We start from the raw sequence: 10,606 nt of genomic DNA, 5'->3' as shown, positions 1-10,606 counted from the left end.
TTTTAATGCATTTGAAGTGAATAAGCAATTCTTTTTTTCTCTTCTTATTAATATGGCCCAAGATTCAGCCTAGCAAAAACAGCAGCCAGTAGAAATAGTCTTCATACTTTATACTTATAGTACATTTCAGAGCCTGTACTTTTTCACTTTTACTTGAGTAAAGAAGGCGTATCAGTAGTTCTACTTTCACCAGTCCTTTGGACTTCCACTTGAGTATAGCTCTGTCTGTACCTTTGACCTTTGACACCTCTGCTAGGTGCTTCATATCCTTCAGACTAATGAGTTGAGACAGACAGGCCTGATGCTGACAAGATGGGGGACTTCTCTAAATATGTTGTTGGCCTCCATCCAAGTCGATGGTTGTATACATTTGGCTTTAAACATCAGCTGGATAACTGTATTTCTAGCCTCCTAAACTCAAGTCACATGACATGTTCTTTGCACTCCGTTGACTAAATGTTGGAAGTCAAATGTTTGCGTTCACTGTCGGTGCAACAACGCATTTAGTCGCATCTTTACAGGGACGGATGTAGTTAGCATTATTGTTTAGACAAGATTGCTTCCACCTCAACTAAAGCACCACCTGGCTACATGCTAACATGCTAACACGCTTACGGCGGACGATCCTTCCGTGTCCACTCGGGACGTTTTACCTTCAGGTGTGTGAGGATGCTTTTGTTTTACCATGTTTGACAATTGCCAGGTTTGTGGTCCTAATACTGAGTATTAATACTCCCATGATGTGACCACAAACCTGGCTCCATTTTACTTTGAGAATGAAGGAATTACGTTTTTTCTCCCTTTTCTTTCACCATATTCAGATTAATTACCGCAGCAGATGATGGCTTGTATCTCCCTGGTCCACATCCCGTGTAGACCTGCTGCTAAGGCAGACTGAGGAGGACTTCACGGTGCTCCCTGAATGCCGCTCGGAGAGGTGAGTACAACTACGCACGCCGAGCTGACCCTGAACGTCTCCGTGTTGCCTAGCAGCGGAGCGTCGTTTGTGCGCTACTATGCGCTACGTAAAAACTTTGCAGTCTTTTTGGTTTTGCTTTAGTGTGCGTTAGTGACTGCAGCCTGAGGTGTTTGTGTTATTTACAGTTACATGACACACGTGACATCCCACTGCTGCCTATCAGAGGTGTCTGACTATGTAATTTATGACGACTTGTTATTTATTTCTGGTTTTTAGTGAGGCTAAGCTGAGGAAGTGTATTTATAGTGGTTAATTAGTTGGGCAGACAGGCTGGAAAGGGCTGTCTCCAGAAAAATATTTATTGTTGGTTTGGACATTGAGGGCTTGTGTTGCTGATTTTGCTCCACTGTGTAGCCTGTTCACATTTAATGCAATTAATCTTTGTAGCATAAACAATTTCATACATCATCATTAACCCCCTTTCTCTTTTTACTTTTTTTTTTTTAAAACACAAGTTCCTGAATTACAGTAACATCAGGATACTTCAACTTGACCTTGATGTTCTTGAAATCCACGATTCTCACAACTGTTGCAATCTTTAAGTGGAAAAATAAATATATAGTAACAGGGTGTAAAGTGACAGGAGCATAAGTAAACCTCTTGACACTTCTCATACAATGTGTCGTAACTCAGTCTTACTGTCATTTCTCTTCACAGTCTACAATAGAGCTGAGCCACTGAACAACGTTATGATCCATGTGGTAATACTGCACAGCATGTTACTGCATATTCTGATTCTTAGTTTCTCTGTTGCTAGCAGGGAGCTACAATATCCCATATTGTGTGCGTGGACTTTACTGTACCATTTGGTGGCTGCTGTGTGCCGTCACGTGTCCTCTGGGTCCTGTTTTATCTGTCCTCCCTCATTTAGCTTCTTCTGTAAACGATATGAACATATCGCTGTGCTCGGTGAAAATCAATTGTAAGATGCTCTTAAAATGGCTAATATTGGATTACTTGATTGTTCTATTACTCTTCTAAGTAAACGATCATTGTCAACTGGATCAGACAGGCTACATTTCCCAGTAAGATAACAGAAATGGTCGAATTGTAGTTTGGGACAAAACAGCCTTCATTACACGGGACAAGACACTAAATTACACCAAATGAAGCCCTTTCTGATGTAACGCCGAATCAAGAGCCTGCAAAAGGTTTGTGGCTTTAAAGAAAAGCAGCGATCAAGCAACCCGTCGAGTGAAACTCCTCTGTGGCCTTTTTTGAGCTAAATGCTAACATCAGCATGCTAACTTAATGATAACAACAAGTGACAATGCTAACATGCTGATAATAACGTTTACCATCATTTTCTATGTGTAAATTATCGCTAAACATGAAGTACAGCTGAGGCCGATGGAAGAAGTCATCGGTGGTTTTGCAGGTTGTTTGGTCACAAATGTGGATGAAGAGTCATGGAAACCCGTCATGGGGGTTCATCCTCTGAGCACCTTGACAAGATTTGAACGCATTGGATTCAATAGTTGATAGTTGGTTTCAGTCTGGACCGAAGCGTCGTCCCACGACCGTGAGCACAATGGGTGATATTACACCGGTGGCGATGATGCATGTGATAACACAAAAGCAAGGAGAAACCAATAAAGCTGATTGGCATGCTTTGCAGCCCGCTCATTGATCGCTGGCAGCGGACAAATTCCCAGCTGAGCCCCCGGGCTAATCAAACTCTTCGCTTCACATATTCTACAGACTGTGTGCTGCAGCAAAGGCCGCTGTTATTGGCACCGCATCGCTAACAAACAGCTGCACTTTCTGAAGGGCAAGACTTTTGTCTCTGCAGGAGGAAGCAAATGTTTACTCATAAACTCACAACACTTTCATACACAAGAGTGAACGCCAACAAACCGTTGGGGTAAAACTAACTTTGCTGGCTGGGTACATTGAAACTATGTTTCTATCTTCTAAGGAATTAAATGAGTAATTAGAAGGTTTAATTAAAGTGTCATCTTTAGTGTATTTACAGTATTATCAGCTTATCATAAGATATAAAAATCATTGGAGATGCGATCTCTTTACAGTTATGGACAACAGTATTGCATCTTGTTACACATCTTCATAGCGTTGATCTTTAATGAAGCAGTGAAATATAATGTTGCACTAAAACAGCTCTGTGCAGTAAATGGGAGCGTAGCTGCTCTTGTTAGAGCTGTGCTGCCCAAGCTTTGTGTTAAAAACGTCAAAGTGTTTTAACTGACGAGAGTGCTTAATGAAATATTTAACAGCCTATTAAAGGCTGTGGTTTGTGATAATATATATACATGTCACAAAACGAAGCCCATCAAGGACACACAATGCTCGATTAGTTCACTCATAAGTTTCATGAACTCTGACGCTGTCCGTGGTCCTGGAGCGCTGCACCATAAATTCCACACCACCGGGGGTCAGTAGGGTGCTTGGCACTGACAGGACCAGAGCCACATTGAGCGATTGAGAAGCAATGGATAACATGAATATATTGTGTCATTGAGTCATTAATCACATCAATCCCCGGGTAGATGATTTGCGCAGAATAAATGTAATATATCGAGCATGACAGAGAGACGGATCTGGATGGAACACTCGCTCAAAATCATCAATTACAGCCGGCAACGGCTTGGAAGTGACCCAAGGACTGAGTGCACTTCTTTCAGTCGGCAGCGTGCGCACACAAAATGAGGGAGACGTTTGCAAGTAGCACCGTCATGCTGTGGGAAGTCATTTATTGATGAGTTTTCAGAGCAGATCACACATGCAGATGGGATTTCAGATTCCTCGGTTCAGCAGTTCGTTTGCGTTTTTGTGTGAAGGCACCGAGGGGAAACAAGGGGGCATCAAGAGATTACATTGACTTGTTTAACAGGCAGAGAAAGCTGGGGATGGGACGGGATTTTATTTATGCAGGTAGACCTTATGATTTCTGTCCATTTTATTTAAGATTATTTGACTGATTTTTGATCTGTGACACAATACAAATATTAGTCATTCCAGTAGGTTTATAAGCCATTTAAAGAGTTTTAAACTATGTGATGATTATCGGGATACAATTGTGAATCGTAAATATTTTGGCCAAGATAATCGCGACATATAATCTTCATATCGTCCAATACTTGGGGAACACCTCATGAGAGATTGAATAATTGAGTTGCATTCTGAGAATTAGGATCCAGCCCTTTTGAAGTTTAATCTACATAGTGATTTTTTTCAGCTGCATTCATTTTGACCCTCCTTATTTTCTCACAGTACTCCCCCAAACTTCATGGATGTTCACTATGAAATTGCCAGGCAACCCCTTTAACTACATCCTTTTACCCGACTTAAACCTTTCCCTGTCACGTTGTTGCTTTCGCAGGGTGAAATTCATGTCTGAACAAGAAGGAACGCCGAACGTGTCACGTTAGTTCAAAATGCCTCTCGTCTGATGATCTCCAAAATGTCAGGGACTGGATTTTGAACCGAATGACCGCGCGTTTACAGTTTGAGCTCATGTCACTGCGTTGAAGGGGTTTCATTAACCCGAGGGTCAACACATTACCATAGCGTACAGCTTCCTTTTAATTAAAGTTAGAAATGAAATGCAACCTGGCACTGACAGTTTGTACATGAGCGTGGGTGTGAAGATGAATACTTTTGGTGCTAATGAGAGAATCGTCGTTCTCTCTGTGCTGTGGGTGAGAGTCATGCTTGTGCTGTATGATATCGCTCCGCGAGTCGCGGAGAGCATCGCTGGCCAACAACCTTGTGTTTGAGCTCGAGTGGTCCTTACCGTCATGTACGTCTCCTCCCTGTTACTGTTGTCCTCCTCTGACTCGGTGGCATTTACACAAGCAGCTTTAATTTTGCAGCAGCTTACATCTGTGAATAGAGCAGAGAGATGCTGAGAGGATGAAGACGTATGTATATATATTTCTCTGTTCTTTGTTATATTGACTGGGAGGATGGCGATGGAGCTGAGAAAGGAAGAAAGAAAAACACAGAGTGAACCTGAGATGCCTTATAAACACAATGGGATTTCTGTTATGAATGCATAAGAGGCACGTAGTAGATATAAAGGTCTTTACTTGAAGTTTCTCTTTGCCCCTTCACTAACCGACAGGTTCTCAGAACAGAGAAACTGAGTATCGATTCAGCAGCTAAAAAGGCATTTTAAATTCACATTCCATTTAAACAGCCTTCCCTTCGCCTTTTTTCCCTCCACCAGTTCCATTAACATCACCCTCACCCTCTGGCACCCATCACCCCTCTCGCTGTCTCTTAACCCCGTCCGCTTTATTCTTATCCCATCATTTCTGGTCCAGCTCAGATATGATCATTCCCTCCCTGTGCACGTTCCTCTTGTGTGATTGTGCAGTGATACAAACACCGGCGTGCGGTGCAGATGTAAAATCACCGGTGTTGAGCGGTAATATTCACCGGACAGTAACGTCCACTTTAACGAGCCCATTCAGACTCTTATAGATTCAGTTGGCCGCGCTGGTGCCGTGTGCAAACAAATAACCCAAGTCTGTTAAAAGGAGCAAAGGTACATAATGGCAGCTTATAAAAAAAACAGGGCAAATCTGAAAAAAACAAAAGAGGATGTTTTACACGTGTTGAATATGTCAAACTAAGATCATGTGTGAAAAGAGCGAGGAGGAAGGAGCAGGACAAAATGAAAGCAGGAGGGTGCACCGGTATGATTCCCTAAGCTTTTGTGCGATATAAATTATGAGGCATATCTATCTCTCCGGCATTGTTAAGTGCACCTCCTCGGTATCTGATCTGCAGGGCTGTGAGCAGTTTATTAAAAATGGAAGTCATTCCAAATGAGCCCGTAATGCTCAACCCTTTCAGGAAATCTTAATGGATCCCAGCCTATCTCTGACAAGGTTAAACGCTTCAGGAGACGGCGAGAAGCGTTAACAGACTAGATTATGGAGAGAGATGAATACTAACCAGCACGTAGACTCAGCTGGAAAATTACACCCTGGCATTTAGTGGGCATGTTTACACGCACCAGGTATTCCAGATTTCATCAGCTAAAAGAATATGCTGACGGCATACTACCGTAGGGCCTCCGTGTTATTGATTCTTCTTAATGTCTTAGATATAGCGCTCAATTATCAGACACAAAAACCTCATTGAAACTTCTCCGACCGCCCTGAAAGCTGAACTCAGCACTTTTCTTGCTCCGCAGAGTTTTTTTTTCCTTCTAAATGCCAACGTGTGTTGTCAAATTTGGTGTCAAATTGATGCTTTCTTTCATTTGCATGTGTTTTCTTAAATTTCAGTGTGTCTGTAGTCCTCAAAACCTCCCAGCTGGTCAGCTTCAGCATTTCACAGAGCTGCGTTTTTGAATGATTTCACTTTCCTCTGCCCTGCATGCTCACGGTTCCTCCAGAGAAGTTGAGGAGGAGTCCAGCGTTCACACTGTACAGGTCTGTTGATGGATCTCATTGACTTTGCATAGTCCTTCGTCACATTATGCTGAAATGAATTGTGGGTCTGTTCCACTGCATCACTTGTGTCAAAAAGTTGAGGAAAACTCAACTTTTCGGCCTATCAGATCGCGTTATGCAACTCCCCCATGTGCTAGACACGCCTTCCCTCGTCCGTCAACGGACATGTACAGTGTGACTGCATCCTTATTCAATACAGCATGATGTTCAGATCGACAGGTCGCTATTGCAGCATTATTGGAGTCATCGGTTTTCAAGATGGCGATGGCCAACCACCATGGTGAAGGCCAAAATGCCGAACTCGAGGCTTTAAAACCGATTTCTAGCACTAATCCAGGTCTAAATGAGGATTTAAATTAGACCTGGCCAGAGGCATCAACCTCTATAGAAACATGACAACAAGGTGCCAGATAAGCACGCATCCAGGAGGAAACTACAACAATGGCGGACAAAGTGTGGAAAAATGGCGACAAAACCCGTTCCAGAGCAAGAGCAGAGCAGCTTTGATTTGAACTCAGGGATTACCATTGACAATGTAAAGTTAGTGACGTCAACTACATACACATAGAAAATGTAAATGTTGTACCAGGACGAAGTGTCACTTCCACTATATGTGCCCTTCAGATGACACCACTCAGTGGATAAATTCAGCCTCATTAACTCGGGATAACGCAGAGGAACGTGTGGTACAGTTTCACAACATGAGACTGTTTGAATAAAACAGTATCTCTGTTTGTTTGGTGAGCAGGGCCTTTCAAAGTCTTCGGGATAAGCTGTTCGTATGCATCTTTAATGTCGCGTTCACGCGTCCCCATGTATAATAAATAAATAGAATCTGGATATGCTCACAGATGCCATGGAAACTGTGCTTGATTTTGACATCCTGGTATGGGAGCGCATCCTCGAGGTATGAGCCTTCTTGTCACTGTGCTCAGATCAGACCGGGCTTTTTTTGTGAATACAGTCTCGCTCGCTAATGCTCGTTCGGAGGACGTTTTCATGCACGACCTCTTGAACCGCGCTGCGAAAAGAACTCAGAGTGAGCAGTCGGCTTTTGTTCAAATCAATATCAAATATGTTGAATTGGAGGATTATATGTATAAAACCCAGTCAGTGTTTTAAAATATTCCACTCCAAGAAAGCATCATGCAGCTGGAGATAAATGTCAGGGGAAGCACAGAACTGTATTTCTGATATTACCACAGTGTGGATGTGCATTTCAAAAGGAAAACTCAGACGTTTTGTAGCAGACTGTTCCTTTATTCACGAGGGTATCAGACATGGAGGCTGTGAATGGCCAGTCCGCCTTTTAAGACACGGGGCTTTCAAAAGGACAACCTGTCATGCGTTGTTATGTCTGTCTATGATCTGGGTCAAGCCCTTGTAATGCATGAGTGCATTTACAGGCACGCCACTAGGCCGCCATGCAGCACGCAGGACCACCGTTTCAGAGGAAACACAATCAACTCCATTGTGGACCCTCGCAGCGCCGCTCTTATTAACGGTCACGAAATTGCTCTTAGTTGACGCGTGCAGCGGCGATGAGAGCGCCCCCCAGCTACCGCTCCAGCCCCGCGGCAACGCACGGGCCACATTTGTGCTGAAACTGGCACAAGCTGCTGAAGGGCACATGAAATGCATCGCTGCCCTTGTAGTAGTAAACACACTTCATACGTTGGATGCAGGAGGAGTTGTGGTGTGTGTGTGTGTGTGTGTGTGTGTGTGTGATAATGCAGGATGGAGGAAGGAATCTGTATTGTGGTATCATTATTAATTTAGTCCCTGCTCATGCATTGCCTCACTTATTTCCATGTAAAGCTCCTTACTGGTGTAGATGGAACAAACGGATGCACACTGCTCATGTGGGGTGAATGTTCCCAACGTGAGGATGAAGATATATGTTTAGTATTCAGTGTGTTCAGTCGCCTCTTTGCTCGACAAACTGGGCAAACCCCCCCCCACAAACAATCTACCTCCACACTCAAGCATTTACTCACATATAAATGGTGCGTTCCTAACTGAAAAACAGAAATAGGTTTTGGAAATTTGTATTCATTAAATGAGCCCAGGGTAGAAGCAGAAGCGATTATATATCTGGTCTGGCTGGGGAACGCCGCGGGATTCCCCCAGGACGTGAAATTTATTTATAACTGTCAACATGGGAGCTGTAGCTTCTTTTCGACTAAATTTCCCATCCATGGTCCTGCTAACACTACAATACTTTTTAGGGCACTGAATGTGTATTCATCCGCATCTGGAAATAGTCCCCGACAAATGCACTGTTGCCTCCTGTTTGAGTAACGTCGTAACGCTCACTCTCATCCCCCCGACAATATGGCCCCGTGGTGATTTAGTCTCCTCCAGTATTTCTGTCCCGTATGTTGTCAGACAGAGCAAGTCGGCTCAGTGGCGTGGAAAATTACACCATTAATGGGGAATCATCAATGAGGAATCTTTGATAAGTAATTCAGCGAGTCTTCAGCGGTTGTAGAAGATGAGCTCTATGCTGAGAATAACCAACCCTCCATGGTCTATTAAAGGGTACGGCTTTCTATATTTTTGTACTCAAATCCATTAATTACTACTGAAGATGTAATTCCTTAATTTGGCTTTAAGCAAATGTCACACACACATATAAATAGTGCATTTGTTGGGGACTAGCAATGGATTAATACTCATTTGATGCACTTATGAGAATTTCCAGCTATTTACTCCAGTTTCAGTAATGTCTGCTAAAAACTGTATATATATATATATATATATATATATATATATATATATATATATATATATATGACTGTAAGTCAGGCTAAATTTAATTTAAAAAGTCCAGTCACCAGCATTGAGCTCAATTTCAGCAAAAGGTCATTTCCCGTAAAGGTTCAGGTTTAAAAGAGGGAACATCTGTCCCCCGTGACCTTGTTGATCCTGTTTAGGCTCTGGCAGATGTTGCCGTGGGCAGGACAGATGAGAAAGGTGTGACAGAAAATCAACGACAGCAACGTCCAGAGCTGTCTTCTCTTCACAGCTTGGCACGAAGCCACTGACTGCTGCAGGGAGCCGGGCGCAGCGCTGCTTTTCTGTCTCCTCCTGCCATAAAACCATTTCACGTAGGTTAGTGGGAAATAAAGGACTGTATTGCACTTGTGACTCGCGGCCCACATGCAGAGCAGATCACTGGATCGATCGCCGCCCTCACTTTCTCTCTCCAGTGGCTCCTGCTGGGAGAGAGAGAGAGAGAGAGAGAGTGCTGTCACTGACACTGAAAATGTTAACCTAAAAAAACACACACACAGTTTGAAAGGCGCCTAACATTTCTGCCTCCGCCAAACATTCTTACTGTTAAATAACAGATAAGAGTCTCGCTGTGCGTTTCCACTTATATTTCTGTCACATTTACAACCAATTTGTACATTTCAATTTCATGATTTCCTTCAAAGATATTTTGTTACCCCAACGTAGATTTAACATGCTGATCTGTTTTTTTTTTAAAAACAATTTTAGCTTCAAATCATCATATTTTACATCAATATAAAGATAAATACTATAGGCCCACTCTCATATCCTCTGCAGATTTACAGATACATATTTCACTTGAATACAATGAAATACCCGTCTATGTTATATGTATTATATGTTATATATTTCTTTCTTAAAGTTTCCCCCCAAATGAAAATGAGTGTCTATCTATGGTGTAGTAGAAGGACAAACAATCAAAAGCAAACCCCAAAAGGTTGCATGCTTGACTCCAGTGAGGCTGCTGTTGAGGTCTGACTGCACTGGCAGTCGGTTTCACATCACACACGTGTGACATTGAGAACACACAGCGCCACGGCGAACACGGACAGCGGTGAATATCCGTCTTCCAGCAGCCGTTAGCGGAGTAGTGTTGAGCGTGATGGTTGTTTTGTCGGTGGGCTCCTGTCAGGCGCTGCTGAGGGCTGAGATGTATCAGCGTTCCTCTGAGCTCTGTTTACATTGTCATCGTTCCTCTTTGATTTCTTTTGACAGCCTCACTATTTTTCTGACTGCTGCGAAACTCCCGAAAGCATGCTTTGTTACCATGACAACCGAGAACCTTGGTTTGTCGTGGCATCAGCTGCGGCAGAGCTGCATATTAAACACTTCCTAATGTGATGATTTTTACATTGTTTTTTGTGTTGTGTTGAGAACATCAATAATTTCATGCGGTGAAACGTTT

The sequence above is a fragment of the Eutrigla gurnardus genome, assembly GCF_963514095.1.
Source record: "Eutrigla gurnardus genome assembly, chromosome: 15".
Taxonomy (NCBI): Eukaryota; Metazoa; Chordata; class Actinopteri; order Perciformes; family Triglidae; genus Eutrigla; species Eutrigla gurnardus.
This window is presented reverse-complemented; position numbering follows the sequence as displayed.